Source organism: Mastigoproctus giganteus, chromosome 4 (assembly GCF_048544385.1).
Source record: "Mastigoproctus giganteus isolate SK-2022 chromosome 4, ASM4854438v1, whole genome shotgun sequence".
Taxonomy (NCBI): domain Eukaryota; kingdom Metazoa; phylum Arthropoda; class Arachnida; order Uropygi; family Thelyphonidae; genus Mastigoproctus; species Mastigoproctus giganteus.
This window is the reverse complement of record NC_143578.1, coordinates 141346456-141369683: the sequence shown is the minus strand read 5'-3', so window position 1 is coordinate 141369683 and position 23228 is coordinate 141346456. Positions and strand designations below refer to the sequence as shown.

Below are 23228 nucleotides of genomic sequence, written 5' to 3'. Positions count from 1 at the left end.
CCGTGCATGGCAGCCTGGTCGTACCCAGAGATTCTTAGCACCCTCTGCTTCCACTCTGATCCTCTCGCTGCCGTAAGAGGGAGAGTGAAAGCTGCTGGGGACTGAGGGCCATTTGTATTGTTGTGCTCTCATTGCTGGAGGGTTTGGTCTTTTCCTCTTCACGCTGACCAGGCGTCTTGAAGAGAACCACTCTACACGTTCGTTGCCACCTAAGTGACGTAACAGGGCTTACCATCGAGAAGGTGTGCATGAGTGGTTTTTAGGGAGGCAGGCCAGCCGGACTTCTCCTAAATCTTCTGTAATAGAGAGATATTGGATCCATCAGTGTTTTAGGCTGAGTGTCTGATAACACACAGGATACCTGTTCCCCTCTAAGCCCCGCTTCCATCTTATAGGAAGTGCTCATGGCCGTCATTCAGTGCAGCCACGATTTCTCGAGCTCCTGAATTTTGAATTATTTAATGTGTTTAAAGTGTTTTCTTCCACTGGGAAAGTGTGCCAGCTGAAAGAACTAAGTAAGCGGATTATGTGGGTGAGAAAATTTTGTCATTACCAGAGTTATCTTGAGAGAACCCTCTCGTTATCTACTTAATCTCATTAGGCTTAACATTCTGCTGACCGCATGCTAACGCGTTTTGCTGTAATCACATACGCATTGTTGAAAATTAGGCTTAGCGGTTTCACTATTTCAATTTAAAAATAAGAAACTGGGGTTTCAATGATATTGGCTCGTTCCCACTAGATTGCTTCTTAGTTTGGACAATAACTATCAACCGTTTTTGTGTCCGTGGAGTTTTCATAACGACGAAGCTCATCCTGCCTCCTGAATCAGGTAAATAGAATTTACTGTTTTTCCATATTCGTATCACTGCAAACGAATAAGAACGCTATAGCACGTTGTATTCTGCCAGCCTTTGTTCACCAGCCATAGCCCCGGGTGCTGAAAAGCTTACTTTCTGATCACAGCATTAGGCTGAAGTGCGCCCTTTCTTTTCACTCAGCTTCCCGCTTACTCTGCTTGCTGTACTATTTCGACTGTGCGGAAAGTTCGCAATCCCTAGCCCGAAGCCAACTCACAGCAAGACATCCACGTAGACTACGCAAACGCCCGTCCATTGAATATCCCCCACTGCTTTCCTCCCAAATATGAGCAGAAATGGAAAACCCCTAAACTCGACACAGAAATGTGCCCTTTGCTATCATTTGGCTGTTGACGTCATCCTCTGTACCAGCTGTGATAACCCCATCTGTCCCGGATGTTCGGGCCTGTCCCCATCCAGCTGGAAGAAACTTTCCCTTGCTGCCAGGCTGAAATTCAAGGGATCATGCTGCAAGAAGCTACGCTCATTAGGCCACAAGGACAACCCGAAAATTTCCAACAATAACTCACAGAACTCGCCATGCACAGCCCAAAGCGCAAAGCAAAAACAGCCTAGTGAGGTAGATTTCACGGAAGTCGCGTCACCACTAGATAATACTCAGCACTATGCCAAGCTGCAAGAAAATATGGGCAATAATACCTACGAGACTGACATCATCGCTACAGATATAACGACTCATACCGACGCCTCCTACAGACCAACACCAGGCCACCTGAACCTGCCCACATCACATGCAAGCATCGATGACGTCAACAGCCAAATGATAGCAAAGGGCACATTTCTGTGTCGAGTTTAGGGGTTTTCCATTTCTGCTCATATTTGGGAGGCTTCAACAACCCCTCAGACACCTTATATCATGCCAATATCTGAAAATAGCCAAAGCGCACCTGCGCGGAGGGACGAAGGGTGCCAAACCGAAGCAGAAATTAACATCCAATACTTAAAGTCATCCCTAAAGCAAATCTTTGACAGCAAAATCAACGAAATAGTGGAAGTCCTCATAGATAAAATAACTAGTTGCCTAACAAGTCACGAAATCAATGCCAGTCCGCAAGCCAACTCTCACACACTGGAAAGCATGACGTGCAAATGTGCTGATACATCAGCATCACCCCAACATGGCTGCACAGCCCTAAGAAACATCCATGATGCACAACCTTCAGAGTCCCCCCGGGATAAGTCATACGCAGAAATCCTGGCCACCGAAGTGAGCAATAGTGACAAAACCATCAAAGGTCAAGCTCTAACATGCACCGCGATAAAATTGCACAGTTCCCTACAAACTTCAATCCATCACAGTGACCTAAACCCATCGCTGACTTCCCAACGCAGTCAAGAAAATATACCGACAATCTCGTCAAGCCACGTCAACGCCCAAGCGAGCTCAATCGACATAATTCAAAATCAGACGAATGGCAACCACGATAACAACACTGCCCAATCTGTAGCAGCTTCACTAAACGGCGATACCAGACAAGAAACCGGCACTCAGAGAAACTCTATAAAGTACGGCATAGCAATAAACTCCAAGCTACGAGCTTTCAGGACTCAAGACACTATCAGAAACAGTACAACCAGCCTTTTCGTATCTCGACTGGATCCATGCACAACCCCTGAACTAGTCAAACAGGTTATATATGAAGAGCTGAATCTACGGCCAACTGTACATAAACTACAAACTAGGAGTTAACAATATGCTGCATTCAAAATTGACTGTAGCCGACAGCAAGTAGACCTGATAGGAAGCGTCGCCATTTGGCCTGTCGGAACGAGGATCAGGCCATTTGTTCACTATCAATCAACCTCGAAACCTAAAGCGACTACTCAGATCCGACAAAAGTACTCCCACCGAAGCCCAGCTGACTTGGCGAGTATAATTGCCTGCCAGAAAGGATGCCAGCACCAGAATCTTCCCACACCAACATACTGGAACAAACTCCGCCCAAGGTTGGTAATACCATCCTCCAACGCGAGAGAACCCGAGGTCGCCTCATCCCTGTCCTGATCTCTCATTATCGAGAGCCTCTACTTGTTCACAGCCGGGAAGCAAGGCTCCCTCCTGTGAGGATAAACATTACAACCTCTCCTACCATCCGCGTAATGTTCCCGAATATCAGGTCCTTAAGAAATAAACTTAATACACTGGAAGAGATTCTACTCTCAAACTCACTAGACATATTGTGCCTCGCTGAAACGTGGTTAGAGGCGAACCAGACAGATATCAGCTGCTCCATTCCTGCAGGCTTTCATGTACTGGCTGCCTCTCGCGATAACCACAGAGGGGGTGGAGTTGCTATAATTTTCAATACGACAAAGTTCTCCATCATACACTCTGTCTCAAATATCTCTCAAGACGTGGAAGCCTTAATGATAACTCTGGAACATCAAGGTACCACTATAGACGTCGCGTCCCTGTACCTTCCTCCAACGCCAACTATGATGGCCATTGATGCAGCCACTAACTGGTTAATAAATATTCTCCACCCAGCAGCCACTCACATCGTATGTGGGGACTTCAATCTTCCGCCATCTACCCAACACCTCAAAAGTCGTCTCACAGAATCTCTCCAATCAATCCAAGTTAACTACCAGCCAACGAGAGACCGAAACCTACTGGACATAGTCTATTCCTCGGCAACATGCCAAGTCGAAGAAACCACAGCCGACATGTTTCAAGCAGACCACCAACCAATCATATTTACAGCTCTTCTACCCAAAAAATATTTCAATACCCCCAAAACCAAATCTGTAAAAAAGGTCACTGCCCCAAAATTTCTGAATCCAGCACTCTGCATTGAAGCCGCATCCACAGTCCCATGGAACATCTTAGATGGATGTGAACTGAGCCTCGCAATCGATTTAATGACCAAATGGATCAATACCATAGCCCTTCACACCGCTACCAAGACAGTCACCATTACTCCGCGCTCCAGAGCATGGTGGACTCCCCAGCTCAACCAAAGTTTCCACTACAAACAATTACTACACGCCAAATGGAAAGCTTCCGGCGATGTCCAAGACCGCATTTCATTCTCCAAAGCCAGGGCCGAATTCAACAGAAACAAATCAGCTTCAATTAAAAAGCACCTCGAAAGAACCCTAAAAAGGGAAAAACCATTCTACAAAATAAAGGCTAGTTCTTCCAGCAACATCGACCCAATTGACTGGCTCAACTACGTCGCCAGATTTTCTAATCAACCTCCAGCTCTACCTAATCGGCCACTCCTCAACCGCTCTCATCTCACTGATAGTCTCGCTACGATCCGAATTTCCAAGCAACAACTGATGCAGGCCATTAATACTCTCCCTCTCACAACAACCACCGGTGACGATGGCAACCCCCAGTTCATAATCAAATGTTTAAGTGTCTTCATCATCGACTCACTCCTCAACCTATACAACAGATGCCTCGAAGTTCATTTCTTTCCACCCCAGTGGAACAGGTACTCTGTCTGGCCCCTTCCTAAGCACCAACAATCGACGCTCCCAAGCCAACATAGGCCCATCGCTTGCGCCTCTGTATTGCTAAAAATTCTGGAGTAAGCATTGCTACCGTCTGTCACCCATCAAATTCTCCGTGACAGTCCTCAGCAAATACACTATGGGATATCAGGAAGGTCAACTATAACTAACCTTGTAACAACCACTCTGCACATCTTAGATGCCTTCGAACAAAGACAGGAATTGTCAGTTATATATCTTGACATCCATTCCGCTTTTGATGCCATCTATATACCTAATCTCCTACGTCTCTTAGAAAACTACTTCAATTTTCGCGACGATGTTCTCTGGTTCCTAGAATCTCTCCTATCGAAGAGGACCCTTGTTCTAAAGATCGGAACAAAGACCTTCACGCGCCACATAACTGCCGGTGTACCTCAAGGGGGGGTCCTGTCTGGCATTCTCTTCTCAGCAATCATGGTGCCATTTGTGACCAATAAGTGCAATTGGATCACATATGCTGACGATGTCAAGCTCCTTACTAAAATATCGCCATCCAACTCGGCAGCCGAAATCACTCAGCAAATCACTAGCAAACTGCAGGACATGGCTGACTACCTCAATACCTTCAACCTCCAAATCAACCCCCTAAAATCAGCACAAATAAGTTACTCTCTAAAGGGCAGCCCAACAACGTTGGAGCCTGTGCTTAACGGCTCCTCAGTTCCAAGTGTTCAAACACACAAAGATCTGGGGGTCGTTTTCGATTCCAAACTATCTTTCAACGATCACATAAACCTCATACAGTCGAGGCTGAACTCACTACGCTGGGTCGCCAAACAACAGCTGCTCCACACCACCGACCCACAACTGGTAAAAAGATACATCGTATCAATCCTTTACCCGACAATACTGTATGCTTCAGAGATATGGGCCTCGGCCGCCGAATCCAACATAAAAAGAATATTCTCTGCCGAATTCTGGCTTCTAAAATGGGCCAACAGCAAACTCTACCTTCCCCCAGCTCTCAGATCAACGCAGTTAGCAGAAGCTCTTCAACTACGCAGGCTCCGGTCCTACATCGCAGAAAGAAGGCTGCTGTTCACCATCAAGATGGCCACCGGTAAAATTACAGAGCCGAACTTCTGGGATCACTGCTCTTGGCGCATTCCTCCTCCTTATCTCCGGTCTTCAGCACAGCTGCTAGCAAACCGTAACCGGCTAGTACTAACCGACAGATTCCTGCCAAAGCAAATGCTGCCCTCACTGCAAGCCATTGATGGGGACCTCCAAGAAGTGGTCAATAATAAAAAATACAGGAAGGGTATCCTCGTCGAACTGAAAATGTAAAACTGTGCTTTGTTAATAATCTGATTTATCTTTTTTTCTCATGTGTATCTCTTTTGTAAATATGTTTTGTTAACCCCTGGCACCACCATGCCGTGACGGGACTAATTGTATGTCTATCATTGCTGCAATTAAAGATTCTATTCTATTCTATTATGGTTTGCCAACTGTTTTTGTAATTGGTAGTCCAGTTTTCTCCCTGATCACTCACTGAGAGTGATGGCTCTCTGTCTTCTAACTTCTCCACTAATGCTGGTGTCCCCCAAAGGTTCAGTTCTTTCCCCCACTCTTTTCCACTTGTATATTAATGACCTTCTTCCATTGACTGGATATCCTATCCATACTTTTGCCAATGATAGCACATTGCATTCTACTTTTCATTTTGAGAAACCTTGCTCTACTCAATCAGCTTCAACTTCTCGAATATCCACTACCAATTTCTTAAATACCGATCTACAGGTAATTCTCCAGTGGGGCAAAGACAGCTTAGTTGATTTAAATTCTTCTAAAACTCAGTCTTATATCTCTCAAAAAGGATTCTTCTGCTGCTATGCTTATCTTTGGTGACACTTCGTGTTTTGGGAAAAATTTATATCTCTTTTTGGGATTACCCTGACTTCTAATCTCTCACGGCACAAGCACATTACAAATATTGTTTCCTCTGCATCTAAAAAACTTGGTTTTCTTTTTCCTTCTAGGCATTACTTTTCTTCCAAACAACAGCTGTTCACTCTGTACAAATCACAAATCCACCCTACCATGGAATATTGTTCCCACGTCTGGGGCAGTGACCCCAAAACCTCTCTCAGGCTTCTAGATTCCATTCAGAAGAGGGCAGTTAGATTAATTAATGACTTATCTCTAACAGAGTCTCTCCACTCGCTGTCTCATAGATGTACTGTTTCTGCTGCAAGCCTTTTCCACAGATACCTCCATGGGCACTGTTCTTCTGAATTGGCTTCCACTCTCTCTTTCAAAACAGTCCAAACACGTGCTGCCACCAGCCAACATCCATTTACTGTCCAACTTCAAACTCACAGAACCAACTTTTCATCTTCCTTGTTTTCTGGAACAACCTTCCTTCATACATATTTCATGAAAATTAAAGTCTACAGAAGTTCAAGTCTAATGTCAACAAATATCTTCTTTCGTCTTCTCAACCTCCAACCCAAGCACGGTACTAAGTACTCGAGGTTCCAATAAATATATCTCATGTTTGGGGTTTTTATTAAAAAAAAAAAAAAGACTCATTAAACACATTGTGTTGTAGGCTGAGTAGAGGGCATGAAGGTAGTATGTCATATGAACTCTTTGATCTTTGTCTGTTTTGTATACTTTTTTTTTTTCTCTTCAGAAATTTTGCAATAAGCAATCTTGAACTTTTCTATTTTCAAGAAATGTTCAGTGTTCAGACATAGAGACCTTTCTCAATTTTACAAAATGCTTCTGCCATTTCCTTTAATTTGAACTGCTCAATTTTGAATTTCCTCAATGGATTTGGCTCTTCCTTGCTCCTGAACTATTTGCACATTCAACTGGGTTCCATCTTCTGTTTTTAAATCTTCACCTTGTTCATCCACAAGCTCATTTACATTTTTGTTCTCCAGGACTAGCTGGAACTTCTGTGCTAAGTTTACAATTTCTTTGGTAACAGAAGACATCAGCTCATCTTTGTTGAAACCTTTGTTGTTAAGCCCGGAATTTTTTTAGAAGTTTTTTCCGAACTCTGCTCATACAAGTCGTTGTCAAATCATTAGGCTCTTTAAATGTTGTGCATTCCTTCAAGGATGTTAAAGGACTAGAGTGTAATTCTCCGAAGAAATAGCCGATGGGACACCGTTCAAGTGGCTTAAACATTGTGGGGGTTTCTCTGAAGTGCTTCAATGTAGTTCACCTGTCTCAAACACATGTCGAATATCGTTAAAAATTTTTAAAGCAAAAAATGAAATTTATTTACCTAGATTCTAGTTACGCCGCAGAGTTATTATCCAACATAGTTTGTATGGGAATGAAAATAAAAACTTATACCGATTGTTCCTTCATTTGACTTCACTCTTAAAAATTATACAGAAAGTAACTTTACGATTTTACCAAAAAAATTTACATAGTCCGAATTTATGTAAGTCGGAGATTAACTGTACTTTAAAAAAAATGTGATTGTCTGAAAATTGCCATGTTTAGGTGGCATCATTCTAGCTGAATGACGATGCGTGTGAGAGAGTTTTCCTATATTATACTATTCAGTCTGCCCCTATATAAGTCAGTAAATAAAAGAAAAGTGTGTAGTTGTGTGACAGGTGTATACATGAGTCAAATATATGTGGAGTGTGCGTATTCTGACAGCCCCCCCCAAATTAGACTGCAGTGGACAACCTATTAAGAAACCCTCCATGCCATGCTGACATCATCCCTTTTCCCTCCTTGAAGCATGGTGTGGGAAGTGCTGACACTAGCCCACTGGTGTGGCCAGTGTGGGATCTCATACAGAGAGAGATCCACTGTGCATCCACAGTGTGGATCTCCCCCCCACAGCGCATTCTGGTCCTATATGGGGGAGGATCACACTGTGGATGCACAGTGACTTTATCCTCAACCAATCCCATATCCCTTTTCCCCACCCAAATATTTCACTCTCCACCACTAACTGTTCTCCCCTAACTTCCTATGATCCACCTTCTTTATCTTCATCTGTTCCCTCCTACCTTCACTCCCCCCTCTTTTTTCACCCAGTTTTTCTTTCCGTTCTGGCACCCTCCCTGGCAAGCTAAGGCACAGACCAGAGGGTTTGCCCTGCCAGAGACTACATCTATCTGTTACTATAGCAGCTTTCCCATCCACTGATGGGCAATATGGGGTCCCACTAGAGCCCCAAGGTTAAATGCTAGAGGAACACCAGAACAATACAACCCAACACTATACAGACCAATACCATCGCTGGCATTTACAGAGTTTGTACTGCAACACAAAGTATACTACACAGTTTTAAGGGAGACCCTTGGTGTCACTTTACAATAAACACTATACTATGTCCTATCTTACTAATTGTTATGCTGAAAAGGGAGGACAACAAGCCTTCCTGCAAAGTGGATCAATATTTGGTGATGACTAACTATTATCTAGAAAGCAGTGCCAAAAGGAAAAGATAGATTTATACAGTTTCAACAGATATATGGATTCAAGTAAAAAAGATTTTGAAGTACCATTTTTCCCCATGTATAAGACGCACCTTTTTTTGAAAAATTTGGGGTCTAAAAACTGGGTGCATCTTATACAGTGGTTGTAGATTTTTTTACTTGCATTTCCCGCTTTTTCGCGCTTGTTGTCGTTGCACTCATTGTTTCGCACTTGTTACCAGTATATTAGGTTATGTTTTGCCACGTTCTGCCCAGAAATGACTCAGAAAAGATTTTCGTACAGTGCTGAATTCAAGTAATGAGGAGTTGTATAAATTTTATGATGAATAAAACTTGAGTTCAATAACTTTATGTAATACATTTTTTTTCAAATTTCAGGCCCCAAAATTAAGGTGCGTCTTATACATGGGGAAATACGGTATGTCTTTGGTTATATGTAACTAGACTTGCAGGGCAGTAGAATTTGTCATTACTCTTTTTTTTTAAATCACTAGTAGTGGCACTGACTCTTGTTCAAATCCAAATAATTGAAATTTTGAAAGATCTGAAAATCCAAAAATTTTGAAAGAAGACAAAATGATGAACTCAAAAACTTTACATTGCAAACTTCTGGTAAAAAAAATCCTAGAGAAGCCAAGTAAGCTGATAATCCTAGGTATGCTTCACTCATGCAGAAAGTCTGTTCATGTTCCTCTCTTCTGGCTTGAACAAAGCAATTTCCTTATTTGCATCAGTTCCACAGACTGATGTTGCTACTCTTATACATATTGAAGAAAATCACTGTGCAAATTATTATACCAAAAGTGTTTACGTTTTCAACTTCCAGTTTGGACACTGATTATCATAACAGACTAAACCATAAGGATGATCCAGACTTCATCATAGGTATTTCTAATGCAAAGGTTGTGGAGAATCTAAAACAAGGAGACGATTCTGTTCTTGTGTTTAGTGCGGAAGTACTTCATTGCTACTTAAACTTACTTTAAGTCAAAAGACTTACTGGTAGAAATAGTTGAATAAAAACCTACAGAAAAAATACAAAAAGCAAAAACCTTTGGAAGAATATACTGATAACACATCAAAAGGAGCCACCACAGAATGGGACTTCTTGACATCCCAAAAAAAGATATTCAATAAGAAATAGAAATGCAATGGGTTATTTAAATGAAAAGAATCACATTCAGAAAAAATGGAATGACCATCCGAACAAGGAATATATCCTTGCTATCAACACACAAAATTCTCCAACGGCTCTTAATGCTGGGTATCAAAACTGCAAAATCAGGCCTTATGTACCAAATCCAGTTCAATGCTGCAAATGCAAAAAAATAGAGGGATAGCAGTATGTGCTACATGTAGATCATGAGACCACAAACATTAAGGCTGCAGAGCTCAAAACCCAAAATGCCACAAATGTAAAGATTAACCATAGTTGACAACTATTGGCCTTCAAAAGGTTTTGGGCTAAATAAGGTTAAAAACAGGATTTCTGCAAAAAGCAGATTGTCAAGGAAAACAGGACAATTTTTGCAAAAAAAAGAAGCAGACTCTCAAGTAAAATATGAGATTTTTTTGAAAACAGGAAATTTTTGGAATTCACATTACATCCTAAATTAAATTTTGTTGGTACACATTTTATATAAAATACAGCCATAGGGGTTTACCAATATAATATGCTTTTAAACATTAGCTTTGCTAAATTTTTTTGGCTTTTTATTTCTGTTTGGATTGTCTGATATCAACTGATCATGATTGCTTCAAGAAAATTAATTTAATTGGTTTTGTACTCCTTCAGAAATGTTTAGTCACAGGTTATAACAGTGGCACTGCTGTTCAGACTTGGCTGTCAAGCGCATTTCTAAAACTGCACCAGAAAAATCGAATTCACTTTTTTTTTTCACATGATTGAATATTCTCTGACAACTTCCTATTATTATGAGTAATTTAATTATTAAAATATCAAGAATGACTTGGAGTAAATTGTTATATTTCATGCTTTCTCTTACACTTGTCAGTTTCCTGTCCAAGAGCCGCTGTATCTCAATTCTTTCCACTTTCATAATAGTGTCTTGTATTTTCTCAATTAAGATTGACAAAACGATGTGCAAAATATCATTTCTTTAGCTTACAGATATTGAGTGTCAGGTATGTTCTCACATTAAAACTGACAAAGGATAGTGCAAAACATCTATTACTTCATCTGTTTATTTATCTTTAATAATATCTTCACACCTAATATGGTATACTTTTAATTTATGGGGTTTTTATATTAAAAAAAATTTCAATGAATAAACAAGCAGATGAAAAAGCATCTCCCTTCTTAAAAAGGTTTTAGAAAAATTTCAGGACTTCCTATCTGTTTTTTCTTTCGACCTGTTTTTTTTTTTTTTTTTTTTTTTATGAAAACACCAAACACGACAGGTTGAAGAACCTATAGTACTTAGTCCCGTGCTTGGGCGTGAGGATGAGAAGATGGGAGCAGATGTTTGTTGACATTGAGACTTGAATTGCTGCAGACTGTAATTGTCAGGAAATACGTATGAAGGAAGGTTGTTCCAGAAAACAGCAGTTGAATGAATAAATGAGAAAGATAAAGAGTTGTTTCTGTGAGTTTGAAGTTAGACAGTAAATGGATGTGGCTGGTGGCGGCACGTGTTCGAACTGTTTTGAAAGAGAGAGCGGGAATTATAGAAGGCAATTCAGAAGAACAGTGCCCATGGAAGTATCTGTAGAAAAGGCTTGCAGCAAAAACAGTACGTCTATGAGACAGCAAGTGCAGAGACTGTTAGAGATGAGTCATTAATTAGTCTAAATGCCCTCTTCTGAATGGAATCTAGAAGCCTGAGAGAGGTTTTGGGGCCACCGCCCCAAACGTGGCAACAATATTCCAGGTTAGGGCGGATTTGCGATTTCTGCAGAATGAACAGGTGTTTGGAAAAAAAGTAACACCGAGAATGAAAGAGAAAACCAACTTTTTTAGATGCAGAGGAAGCAATATTTGTAATGTGTTTGTGCCAAGAGAGTTTAGAAGTTAGGGTAATCCCCAAAAGAGATATATCAACTTGCCTAGAAATCGGAGTGTCACCAAAGATAAGCAAAGGAGCAGAAGAATCTTTTTTGCGAGATAAATAAATAAATTTTCTGTTTATACTCCGGGAAGACGAAACGGTCAGAGGAATTCACAAGATAGACAGAATGCAAGAAACAGTACTGTATTCAGCAGTCACAGGTTTGAACCCCGGTCACTCAAGGCACGTGTACTTATGTACCCAAACGCCTGACCACTAGGCTACGGCGACATAAGACAAGATAAATAATTTTAGGATTGAAATCAACTAAGTTGTCTTTGCCCCACTGGAGAATTACCTGGAGATCGGCATTTAAGGAATTGGTAGCAGATATTCGAGAAGTTGAAGCTGATTGAGCAGGGCAAGGTTTCTCAAAATGGAAAGTGGAATGCAATGTGCTATCATCGGCAAAACTATGGATAAGATTTCCAGTAAATGGAAGAAGGTCATTAATATACAAGAAGAAAAGAGTGGCGGGAAAGAGCTGAACCTTAGGGGACACCAGTATTAGTGGAGAACTTAGAAAGAGAGCCATCTACCATCACTCTCAGTGAGCGATCAGAGAAAACACTGAATAACCAATTACAAAAATTGTTGGCAAACAATAAGATGGAAGCTTGTTTAGAGTACCTTTATGCCAAACACAATCGAAAGCCTTTGAGATGTCTAGAGCAACTGCTTGTGTTTCACCGAACTTTTTCATTGAATTTGTCCATAAATAGGTAACATAAGCCAGAATATCACCAGTGCAACATTGATGGAATCCATACTGGCGATCACTGATCAGACGGAAAGTTTCTAGGTAGTTTAAGAGTTGACGGTTAACTGATTTCTCCATTACTTTAGGAAGAGTAGAAGTAATTGCAATAGGACGAAAATTGGACGGGAGGGTTTTGGAACTCTTTCACACTTTTTAGGAACCGGCTGAATATGAGCAAATTTCCAAGCAGAAGGAAAAACACCTTTGGAATAAGAAAGTGAAAAAAGAAGGTGGCAAAGAGCAGGCATAAGTTCAGGAGCACAGATTTTGAGAAAAAGTGGAGAAATACCATCGGGACCTGGAGCTTTCTTAGCATCAAGATTCGTCGAAATCCTTCTGACATTCTTTTGATGGAAGACCACAGGAGGCATTGAATGGAGCATGTTGGGAATGGTGGGAGGTCTTTTACTAAGATCAGTAATACGTGAGGTGGAAGGAAAATGGGATGCTAGCAGGTTAGCAACCAACGTGACAAGGTTGACCAACGTGACAACAGAACCATGTGTTGTGATTTTTTTTTAAATGTTTCTCACCAAACACATTAAAATTAAATAAGAAACGGAAACTGAAATTTTAAAAACTGTGTTTACTACTATATATTTTCAATTAAAATAACTTACAAAAAAAAAAAAAAAAAAATACATAAAATATTTAAAATATATATACAGTGGAACTTCCCTTTAACGGACAGCCATGGGGAATGAAAATTTGTCCGTTAGAGAGAAGTGTCTGCTAACAAAAAGTCTGAGGGAGGAAACAAAAAGAAAGAAAAATCGTTAAACATTTAATGTAAAATTAAATTAAAATATATACAGATTTTGAACAATATTTTTGTAAATAATATACATACAATTGTACTATGCATATTATGACTTTATCTTCAGAAAAATGCATACAGTAATCACTTATTTTCTTCTGCACCTTTTTCCGGCTGATAATTTTGTTTTCAACATTTGTTTGGAGTGAAGAAACCATCGAAAGTCCTTCAGTATCTTCTTCAGTGGCGAAAATCATTTTTAAACGATTGATTTGTGTGAGCACTTCTATTTTCATCGGTGGTTCGTCGTTAATATGTTCTTCGGCAGAATGATCTCCTTCCATTTCTTCATCCTCATGAGGAACTTCATGAAAAATATCGATGATAATGTCGTTGATATCTAGAGCACCATCTTCTGTAGTGAGGTTCGAGTCTATATCTTTGTAGCCAGGGTCACTTGTAGCAGAAGTATCGTACATTATCAATAGCTGTTGAAGTTCTTGTTCTTCTTGGTGCTCCACATTGCTGTTCACAACTTCAATTTTTGCGTTTGAGAAGCCAGACTTTACAAAACAGTTCACGACAGTTTGTTTTCTAATTGTGTTTACTGAAGAGGAAATCCACTGAATCGCATCTAGGATGCTGAGTTTCTTTGCAAGGTCACTCGCACATACATGTTACATCGTTCATGTTTGCAATGAGATGTCTTAAAACACTTTCTGTAGTGAAGTTTAAAATTTTTTATTATCCCTTGATCCAAGGGCTGACACTCTGCAGATGTGTTTGGTGGCAGAAAAACAATTTGAATGTTGGACAATTCAATGTGCAGGTGAGATGCAGCATTATCCATGAAAAGAATCATTTTTTTGTTTTGATGAATCATGTTTTGGTTAAAGTGACTTATCCATTCGCTCATGATATCTCGTGTCATCCACGCTTTTTTATTAGACTTCCAGTCAACATTCAAAAGATTCAACTTTATGCCCTTGAAACAACGAGAATTGTGTGGTTTTCCTATAACAAGAGGTTGTTCAAAGTCTCCCAGCATATTTGTACACAATAGTACAGGTCAAGCGTTCCTTAGAAATTTTTCCGCCCTGGCACTTTTCGTTTTTTAGACTCATTGTTTTTTCAGGAAGAGCTTTAAAAATCAACCCTGTTTCATCACAGTTGTAAATATCCTTAGCTTCAAAATCACGACATAAATCTTCCAATTTGACGGTCCACTCTGTTACAACCCCAGTATCAACAGATCCACCTTCACCACTTACGGTTTTCCAAGAAATTTTATGCCAAGTTTTGAACTTGTCTAGTCATCCTACAGAAGCTTTGAACTCATTTACTCCCATAGATTTCGCAACCTCCAAAGCATTTTCCCTAATAATAGGCCCATTAATGGGAATTTTTTTAGCACATGCATGACAAAACCACTCATACGTAACATTGTCAATTTGAAGTCCAACAGTTTTCAGGAATGATTTTTGAACCTGATCATTTCCATGTTGCCAAAATTGTTTGAGCAGTTCATTTTTTTTCTTTAGGATGTCGCTTACCGATTTTGAATTTTGCAGCGAGATTGCAAACACTATTTTTTTGCTAAAGTTCAATAAAGTTTGATAAAGTTCAACTTTATCTTTTAAAGTTAAATGTTTACGAGAAGACATTGTGCACTTCACACGACACTGAACAAAACTGAAAACTGAAACTCAAAAGACGAAAGGCCAACAAAATTCCAACAAGCGTGTTGGCTGTACGGTTAGGATTGTCCAGTATTCTTTTAGGTAAATGAACAATCTGTGCAAGGTCATTAGGAATTACAAAAGCCTCAGCATCTCGACCAGCTGGGTCAGTGTGACTAGAAAACGGAAACCAGCTGGAGTTGTGAACATTAAAATCACTAAGGAAAATTACCTCACTGTTAGGAAAGTTGGACTGGAGAAAGTCAAGTTGTAAATAGAGGAAGTCGAAGAGCTCCAAGTGATTAGTGGAATTGGGAGAACAGTAGAGACAACAGATGAATTTGACACAATGAGGTAGAGAGATTTTAAGCCAGAGAAGATCGAAAAGAGGAGATTCCAAATCACCGAGCCTCTGGCACGGAATATCATAATGGACATATGCACAAGTACCACCTTTGAGGCGAAAGGAATCATACAGTGAATAGTTTGGACAATTGAGATGAACAGTAGTTGAATCAACCGATAACTGAGATTCTGTCTAGCACTCAATCCGCTACCCACCATGCTCAACACCAGCAAGTATGGATATAACTTCAAAGAAGGAAGATGGAAGAAAGAAGGAAGGCCAGATATGCAATTTGAACAGAGTGAACAGCTGTTTGGAAAAAAAGTAAAGCCAAGAGCGAAAGAGAAAACCAAGTTTTTTAGATGCAGAGGAAGCAATATTTGTTATTTGTTTCTGCCAAGAGAGATTAGAAGTCAGGGTAAAGAGATATAGCATCTTGCCTAGAAATCTGAGTATCACCAAAGATAAGCATAGGAGCAGAAGAAACTGTTTGCGACAAATAAAACAGGACTGAGTTTTAGAAGGATTGAAATCAACTAAGTTGTCTTTGCCCCACTGGAGAACTACATGGAGATCAGCATTTAACGAATTGGTAGCGGATATTCAAGAAGTTGAAGCTGATTGAGCAGGGCAAATGTCTAAAACTGGAAAGTGGAATGCAATGTGGTATCATCAGCAAAACTATAGATAGGATTTCCAGTCAACGGAAGAAGGTCATTAATATACAGGAGGAAGATAGTGGGGGAAAGAACTGAACCTTGGGGGACACTGGCATTAGTGGTGAAGTTAGAAGACAGAGAGGCATCTACCATCACCCTCAGTGAGCGATCAGAGAGAAAACTGGATGACCAATTACAAAAAACAGTTGGGAAACCATAAGATGGAAGTTTGTTTAGACCTTTATGTCAAATATGATCAAGAGCCTTTGAGATGTCAAGAGTAACTATTTGTGTTTCACCTAACCTTTCCATTGAATTAGTGCATAAATGGGTAACGTAAGCCAGAATATCACCAGTGGATCGACACTGATGGAATCCATACTGGCGACCGTTGATCAGACAATGTTTCTAGGTAGTGTCAGAGTTGGCGGTTAATTGATTTCTCCATTACTTTAGAAAGAGTAGAAGTAATCGCAATAGGACGATAATTGAATGGGAGGGATTTGACACCTTTTTAGGAACTGGCTGGATATGAGCAAATTTCCAAGCAGAAGGAAAAACACCTTTGGAATAAGAAAGTGAAAAGAGGTGGCAAAGAATAGGAGTAAGTTCAGGAGCACAGGTTTTGAGAACAAGGAAAGAAATACCACCGGGAACTGGAACTTTCTTAGCATCAAGATTCGTCAAAATCCTTCTGACATCCTTTTTAGCATTAGCACTAATAGAGGCATATGATGCAAGAAAGCAAGCTTATGCACCATCAGCAAAAAAAAAAAAAGATCACATCTCACCCCTCCATTCGTTCCAAATACCCATCCAGCTCAGCCTTAAATTTATTTAGGCTATCAACTTCCACAACAAAGGATGAAAGTCTGTTCCACCAACCAACTACCCGATAGCTAAAGGCAAACTTCCGCACATCTATCCTACATCTGACTTTTCTCAATTTATATTTTTGCCCCCTCGGGTGATTATTCTGAGCAAGAAGAAGAATCCCAGCGGCATTAAGCATGCTCAAATCATTCAAGGCTTTATACACCTCAATCAGATCACCTCTCAGATGCCTAGTCTCCAGAGACAGAATTTGCAAAATTTAGACTTTCTTCGTAAGAGCAACCCTTTGTCCCATTAACTATTCTTGTTGCTCTTCTCTGTACTCGTTCCAACAGCTCTAGATCCTTCTTAAGTTGATGCCTCCAGACAAGTATACAGTTCTCAAGGTGTTGCCTGACCATTGCCTTATACAAGGGCATAATCACCTCCTTATCCCTGCTAGAAAAATTCCTGTATATCATTGACAAGACACCATGAACTACCCTTGCAGACCGTCTGCACAGCTCAGAAAACTTCATATATGCCTATACAATTACCTCCGGGTCCTTTTCTTTCTCTATCACTGTAGGTGTGGTACCACAGAATAGATACGTCACTCTGGGGTTACTGATCCTGTTGCAGCAGCATACTGTCATTAGTGTCCTTCACAACCCTGCCAACCTTCGTATCGTCTGAAAACTTGGACATTAAGCTTGATATACCATCATCAATATCATTTATAAATACAGAAAATAACAACGGACCCAACACTGAACTCTGAGGGACTCCACTAATAACATTAATCCACGATGAGCAGTGTCCATTGATTACCACTCTCTGTCTTCTCCCACTCAACCATCCCTTTATCCATAGAAGCAATTTGTCTCCAATGCCACACTGCTCCAATTTGTTCTGGAGTCTTCCATTTGCAATAGTATCAAAAGCTTTTCTAAGATGCAAATATATGATATCAAAATTATTCCCTGCATCCAGTTCCTTTGTGACCACATCACAGTATCCAATCAAATTGGTCAGGAAAGACTTACTTAACAAAACCATGCTGTATCCAAGCTATAACTAAGTCTTGTCTAGATGATCCTGCAGTGCTTCTTTAACCAGTGCCTCCATTAATTTTCCTGGAACAGAAGTTAAACTAACAGGTCTATAATTACTTGTGTCGCCCTTTGATCCTCCTTTGTGAATTGGGGTCACATTTGCACATCTCCAATCCATGGGTACCTCCCCTGAATCCAAAGAAGCTCTCATAATTATGGCTAAGAGTTTGCTTATTTCCTTTGCTGCCTCCTTTAATATAACTGGTAGATCCCATCCACCCCCCGGTGCCTTTCTTGTGTTTATCTTCAACAATTTCTCCTCCACTTTTCTCTCAGTTATTACAAATTCATCTAGCTCTCTGCCAGAGTTTAACTCACCTCTGGCATTTCCCTCCCTATATATCTCCTCATTGGTGAATGTAGATGCAAAATTCTCATTTAGTTTGTTAGCCACCTGAGCAGGATCATCAACAGCAATATCCAGTGTACCAATCTGATTCATCCCTTTCCTTCTAGAGTTTACATAGGTAAAAAACTGTTTCATGTTTTTCTTTGCATCTTTTCCAACGATTTCTCATAATCTGCCTTTCCCTGCCTAATCTCCTTTGTGACTTGGTTACAGAACAGCTTATATCTCTCATAAGCTTCCATGTCACCCATTAATTTATATGTATCCAATGCATTTTTCTTCTCTACCATGTTTCATTAATTCATCTCACATCTATTTAGGCCTGCCTTGAACAAAATTTATTAACCTTGAACAAAATTTCTTAGTTGGTATGTAAAGCTTAGTAGCTTACAAGATTAATTCTTTGAATGCTTCCCATTTTGAATTTGCTGTTGGTAACATCATCAGTCGCTCCCACTTTATAGAATTCAAATACTCTCAGACCACCCTAGTCGCCTTTATGAAAGCAAAAACCCTTCCCTTTAACCCTGATAGTAGTTATCTCTTTAATAAATCCCACTTCAGCACACCACCTAGTGGTTCCTTTATCTGTAGATTCTTAATGCATGAAGAATCACTACTGATAATCAGATCAAGATTATTATTCAATCTAGTTGCCTCCTGAACATGCCGATGTAGTGACCAGCCCACAAATTCCAGTCAATATCTTGGAAATTAAAATCCCCCATTATAAGACTCTCTGATTTACTGGCCCACTCTATTTCCATGTACAATTTCTTATTATACTCAAAAACGTCATTAGGCCTATAACAAACGCCTACTCTCAATTTTGATCTCCTAATGCTTATGTCACACCAAACTGACTCGACACTGCACTGTCCAACGATGTCTACTGGCTTCACTTCCTTGGATTTTATTTGTTTCTTAACTAATAGCATAACCCCTCCTCCCTTCCTATCCTTCCTGTACACATTGTACTCCCCAATTCCATTTCTGCATTCCTTATATCTGTGTGACACCATGTCTCTGATATCCCAACAATATCTGCCTTTGATGTTTTGAGCAATACCTCAAATTCATCAAATTTATTTACCCAACTCCTAGCATTAGTGTATATGCAAGTATACATGCACCTGTTCCTATTCTTAGCTACCCTAACACAACCCATGTGTTTACTTGTACCGCAATGACTCCTAGAAGTCTCTGAAATACCTTGAATCTTGTTTTCCAGGCTGCTGCTCATTCCAATAGAAGCAGTGCAAGAATTACTTTCACCTCTGCCAGTGCCTACTGTTAATCTCTTAGTCCTTGAATCCCCCCCCCAAGCTAGCAGTTTTCCCATCCACCTAATACTTTTGACGGAAGACCACAGGAGGCATTAAATGGGGTGTGCCGGGAATGGTGGGAGGTCGTTTATCAAGATCATTAAAACGGGATGCTAGCAGGTTAGCTTTATCCTTGGCTGAAGTGACAAGAGAACCATCTGGTTTGACAGAGGTGGGAGCAGAGATGGGCAAAAGTTGCGACCAATAGGCAAGAGACCAGAATGCTCGGCTACCATTAGGGCAAGAAGCAAGTTTTCTACTCTTTGCCTGTTCAAAATCTGGTTTGTACTGATTAATAACTGCTTTACAATTGTTGCGAGCTCTGGTGTACGCAGAAAAGGGTGACACAAATAATTATAGACCTGTTATTTAACTTTTGTTCCGGGGAAAATAATGGAGTCACTGGCTAAAGAGGTAATGCAGGATCACCTAGTCAAGATTGCAGTAATAGTTCAGACACAGCATGGGCTTGTTAAGGGGACGCCCTTGTCTGACGAATTTGATTTGGATACTATGATGTGGTCACAAAGGAACTGGATGCAAAAAATAATTCTGATATCATATACTTGGATTTCATGAAAATTTTAGATACTTTTGCACATGGAAAACTGCTATACAAATTGTACTGGTATGGCTTTAAGAGCAAGTTGCTGCAATGGATCAAGGGATAATTGAGTGGGAGACAGCAGAAATTGGTAATAAATGGACACTGCTCTACGTGGACTAATGTTATTGGTGGAGTACCCCGGGGTTCGGAGCTGGGCCCATTGTTGTTTTGTGTATTTATCAATGATATCAATGAAAGTATACAAAGGGTACTAGGAAAGTTTTGCAATATGACGCAACAATGAATCACAGGAAGCTGCTTGTTGCTGCATGTTGAGACATGTTCATACGTGCATAGTAGCCGCCGTGCCAAGTCGATGGGCTCAGTTATTCATTAGTAGTGAGAGTGTAAAGTGCTTGCGATGGCATCGTGGTCACGAAATGAGATAAGGACAGTTTTGCGGTATAATTTCGTGCGTGGGTTAACCATAGACCAGTGTTTAGAAGAAATGACTCTTGCACTAGATGATGATTGTCCACATTGTACAACGATATTCAGGTGGTATAGAGAATTCCAAAGGGGAAATTTCACTCTGGAGGATTCTGAGAGGCCGGGAAGGCCACGAACGTCAGTTACGGAGGAAAACATTACTGCTGTGAGGAAAATGCTTGACGAAAACAGGCGAGTGACCTACCAACAGATAGAGGATACTTTGGGCCTAAATGCACCAGCAATTCGTTCGATTCTGCAAGATCATTTGCACGTGAAGAAACTTTGTTCTCTCTGGGTGCCGCATCAACTGACTGAAGAGCAGATGACACGACGTGTGACTTGGTACCGGGAGATGTTAAGAAGGTTTGATAAGGGACAATCTCGGTATGTGAACAACATCGTGACAGGTGACGAGACTTGGCTGTACTATTACGATCTGCCGACCAAGGCTCAAAACAAAGTTTGGGTCTTTGATGATGACGACACACCCGTAATTGTCAGAAAATCCCGATCTGTAAAGAAGAAAATGATAGCTGTATTTTTCAAATCGAGTGGAATTGTGGAACGTGTCGTTTTGGACACGCAGAAGACAGTCACAGCTAAGTGGTATACTGAACAATGCCTGCCTAAAGTCATTGGATCTATGAAGAACCTGCAGCCAAAGTCAAGAATGGACACCTGGTACCTCCATCACGATAATGCTGCAGCTCACCGCGCCAAAGCCTGCACCGAATATTTGACCACGACAGGACTGAAACTTCTCGAGCACCCTCCCTACAGTCCAGACCTTGCTCCCTGTGACTTTGCACTGTTACCGCATGTGAAAATGAAGCCAAAAGGGAGGTGGTTTTCCAGTGATGAGGACCTTCTACGGGCTTGGGGCAACGAGTGTGCTTTACTCCCTAGTGAAACTTGGCAGAACTGGTTTAAAGATTGGTTTCGGAGAATGGAGAGGTGTATTGAATGTAGAGGAAATTACTTTGAAAAAATTAAATAAACAAAGCTGTATTACAAAACTTTCCTAGTACCCTTTGTATCAGGCTTAACGTCCAAGTTTGCAGATGATACAAAGGTTGGCAGGGTTGTTAATGACACTAAAGACAGTATGTTACTGCAACAGGATCTAGAAATGTTAGGCAGATGTGCTGAGAAGTGGAAATTGACGTTTAACATTGAACAAATGAAAAGTACTGCATATGGGTAGCATTAACCCAAGTGAAACGTACTAACTGTATGGTACTACACTCAGGGAGAAGGAGAATGAAAAGACCTGGGGGTAATTGTGCAGTCGGATATGAAGTTCTCTGAGCAATGCAGACGGGCTGCCAGAGCAGGTAATGGAGTTTTGTCAATGATATATACGAATTTTGCTAGCAGAGACAAGGTGGTGATTATCCCTTTGTAAAGGGTATTGGTCCGGCCACACCTTGAAGGAGATGTACAAATGTATTCCCAATTGTACTACATAGAGGTCTGGAGCCCTCATTTTAGAGAGGATGTAGATTTGCTAGAACAAGTACAGAGAAGGGCAACAACACTGGTGAGAGGAACAAAGGGGTGTGCTTACAAAGAAAGGGTTAAATTCTGCAAGTTGCAACATCTGGAGACTAGTCACCTGCAAGTCTATAAGGCCTTGAATGGTTTGAGCAGGCTCAATGCTGACATGATACTTCCGCTTGCTCAGACTAAGAACCTGAGGGGACATAAATTCAAATTTTGGAAACACAGTTATAGAATAGACATGTGAAAGTTTGTCTTTTGCCAGGGGTAGTTGAGTGCTGGAACAGACTTCCGTCTATTGTTGTGGAAGTTGACAGCTTAAATAAATTTAAGGCTGAACTAGACAAACATTTGGAGTGACCGGATTGGCAAATGGAAAGTTTTTTTTTTTTTTTTTTGTCTGATGATGTATAAGCTTACTTTCTTGCATCATATGCCTGAACTAATGCTAACAATGGGCTCCACCTAAAGTTTGCTAACCTGTGTTGAAGCACTGAGATTGTGGAAAAATGGCAAAAAGCATATACCATTAGTTATTCGCACGATTTGGCAGGAGCCTGCAAACCACTGTAATGACTGTTACTTTTCTTAGTTAATGTAGAGGGATACAGTGCAAAGAGTAAGAACTGCATTATGTATTCTAATATTCCATCTACCATTAGATGAGTCCCACATGGAGATAACCTGCCGATTCCATGCCGTCCACTTATATTTGAGAATGTAATAGCAGAGGGTGCTGAAAGTGAAGCCTCTAAAAAAGAAACTGATCTTCACGTCTCCAGGAGTGTAGATGAAACCAATCTACATGCCTTCAGGCTGAGTCCAGCCCTTAACTGTTTTCGCAGCATGAATTCAGTGATCTGGTAAGAAATTTAAATTTACCAAAGGAATCTGCAGAACTCCTTCATTCTAGACTTAAGCCAAAAAATCCGCTAGCACATTGAGATGTTTTTCTCATTATATAGACATGGAGAAAGAGAACTAGTCCCCAAGTTTTCTGATAATTATTCTATGG

At 40.5% G+C, this 23228-nt stretch overlaps 1 protein-coding gene across 2 annotated transcripts in view; it reads right to left on the bottom strand.

The window, feature by feature from the left end:
* Positions 1-23228, bottom strand: part of LOC150087101 (tRNA (guanine-N(7)-)-methyltransferase) — a 249410-nt gene that overhangs the window by 42849 nt on the left and 183333 nt on the right. The window lies entirely within an intron of this gene.